The 2,576-nt window shown below is 40.4% G+C and overlaps 1 long non-coding RNA gene across 1 annotated transcript; it reads left to right on the top strand.

The window, feature by feature from the left end:
- Nucleotides 1-416: 416 nt before the first annotated feature.
- Nucleotides 417-2,242, top strand: LOC147733377 (uncharacterized). The gene is made up of 5 exons (XR_015308723.1): nucleotides 417-529; nucleotides 946-1,035; nucleotides 1,131-1,224; nucleotides 1,319-1,403; nucleotides 2,028-2,242. It is a non-coding gene; the product is annotated as an uncharacterized LOC147733377 (long non-coding RNA).
- The last annotated feature ends 334 nt before the right edge of the window (nucleotides 2,243-2,576 follow it).

Here is a 2,576-nt window from a genome sequence, read left to right as displayed (position 1 = left end):
TTCTCCCATCTCAAAATGGCGCCCTTGTGAGTGCAATCCGATTCACACTACTAAGACATATCCGATCTATCCACCTTCTTATTAGCTCAATATTCACACCGTCCGGATACACCTTTAGTCCTTAGCAACAAGGGTGGCCCGAAAGACATATATATATAGGTCATTTAGAAAGTACCGTTTAATTTAATTAACGACATGTCCACATCTGTTTATATTAGTACATAGTTACCACTTATAAACACCTCCCTCTTTGGTGCAGATTTGACACGACCTCTATGGTTTTTCATAACCATATTTAGAGACTAGTTAGTTTATACACATTAGTAAACTAGCCCAATATGGCGCCCTGGTTTGTCAGTTCATAGCAACTTGCGCCAGTTGCTTTTCATCCGCCAGCCCGCTTATCGTCTCGCGATGGTTGGGGACTTCCGCATCAGCGCTAAACTACAAAAGACGGCATTATTCATTCCCCTCTACGGGCGGAATTCCTGATGGTCACACGGGCCACGAACAGAATTTAGAAGCATCGGTAAGTACCCCTTCGTTAGTCCGAGCTCCCCCTTCTCTACGTTACTTAATCTCCTTACTACGCGCATAATAGAATAATTATTTACTTTCCTGCCCAAGTCTAACACTCCTGGTTGTAACAGGTCTGTACTCTACCAGCCTTAATGCCGCTCGTATAACGTGCATCTCATTCAGGTTGCACGTTGAAATGCAATTCCATCTTTGCTGGCATATAGGATTACATCCACACCTATAGCTAGCTCATGAATAACACGTTAAAGTGATATCAGAAGTGCACAAGTATGTTTAGCCCACACCTCCGTTTTCTGAGAGAATGTGGGACAGAGGTTGGCACTCATTTAATTCCCTAAAAAGTAGAATGTGGATTTCCGTTGTATAAGCACATGTCTATAAGCTAACAGTTCACCATTATTTCAGATGGTGTCCACACCGGAATCATGACGGTTTACATCCTTCCCTAGTAATATTGACGTCCCCTGATTGATGAGACAATACCCTCCAACCCAGGTAGGAAACGCTGTTAACACAGCTCAGGTCAAAATCTAGCATTTATAAACAATTGATATACTACATAAAAGTCTTGCTTTCTTTTGGCCCCACAGCATTTTTTCGAATAGAGGGATTTCATATCATTTTCTCACAGTTTCAACAAACCCAGGAGATTATATTGAGTGGGAATCCAACTACCACTAACAGGTACATATTATCTCTACCAGCAGTCAGTCTGGAGCAGTGTCTCCCTGTCCAGTTTAATTAGAGTTCTCCTTTTTGTTGTATCCATGTCATCTAGAATATATCCATCAACCAGCTAGAGGACAGATACATAGATCATTCATCAGACCCCAGAATCCCACCGTGCGTTAACCGCCACAAAGGTACCAGTATAGTCACATATATATGTTTTTAGGAGAATTTACCACAGCACCTAGCGCCATTATATAACAGTGCAATTCCCCTAGCCCAGTCCTTATATAGACAGGACCTTTCTTCTGTACCTTCAGATATGACTTTGTGGTCACTCTGTATAAATCAGCCAAATATGGATTGGAGGATGTTTTCATCCTTAACCCTGAATCATGAGCCTCTAAGTTTTGCACGATGAGTCAACTAAATGTATTTATGGAATGTACAGAAATGTATATAGTGTACATAGCATAGTTTACCAAACTAGCTACTGAGTTTTTCAACTACAGTATGTACTAACAGAAAGACTAAAAATGTATATAGTGTAGATAGCACCTACAGTTGTACAGAATCAGTTTCAGATGTTTCCTATTAATTTAAATTTGTATATAAAGAATAGAATATGTGATTAAATATGTCAATTTTACTATGTGTGTTTAGATAGGGAATCTTGGGTTCAGGCTGGTTGTCATCTTGAGGTGTTACTAGATAGATCTACTCACAGCGAAAAAATTATCAAATGCAATGTATATATAGAACATGTGAGGAATGAAAACAATACATCATACTAATGACATATAATCTCTGTTTCTCAGTTTAAGACATTGGTGCATGAACACAGACTTCCTGAAGAAGGCTCACGCCGAAACGCGTTGAAAAAGGAATGCACTTCTGTGTTTTTTATAACAATTTATTTCACTGTTAATTATCTCACTGTGTGTACATGTATTGTCATTTTTATATATAGTTAATTGCAATTACAATGAATTCAGAAAAATAATTTTCATAAAAAGATGTCAAAAAAATAAAATATCATAACAGAATAGCACAATCAAAAAGTGTCTCTAGTCATTAGTTTGCCAGTTTTCTCTCCCTCTCTTAAACAGGCACATAACCCGGTGCACACGCACTCTTCTTTTACCCCACATGCTATTCCTTGCCAGGGTTCATCCTATAAGGCAGGGGCCCCATTCTTCCTAAATGCGGATGCACTTAGCCCTCCAGCAGCAGCCGTGCGGAGTAGCCGGATTGCCCCCCTTGTGGCTGACCAGGGAGATCACCGACCCTCAACCACGGCCTGATCGGAGGGGGCAGCGTGAGGAGTGCGTTCCCTGCGAGAGTAACTCTATTGCACTACCAGCCAT

Source organism: Lissotriton vulgaris, chromosome 2_1 (assembly GCF_964263255.1).
Source record: "Lissotriton vulgaris chromosome 2_1, aLisVul1.2, whole genome shotgun sequence".
In the NCBI taxonomy this organism is placed as follows: domain Eukaryota; kingdom Metazoa; phylum Chordata; class Amphibia; order Caudata; family Salamandridae; genus Lissotriton; species Lissotriton vulgaris.
The sequence above is the reverse complement of the archived record's forward strand: the minus strand, read 5'-3'. Positions and strand labels throughout refer to the sequence as shown.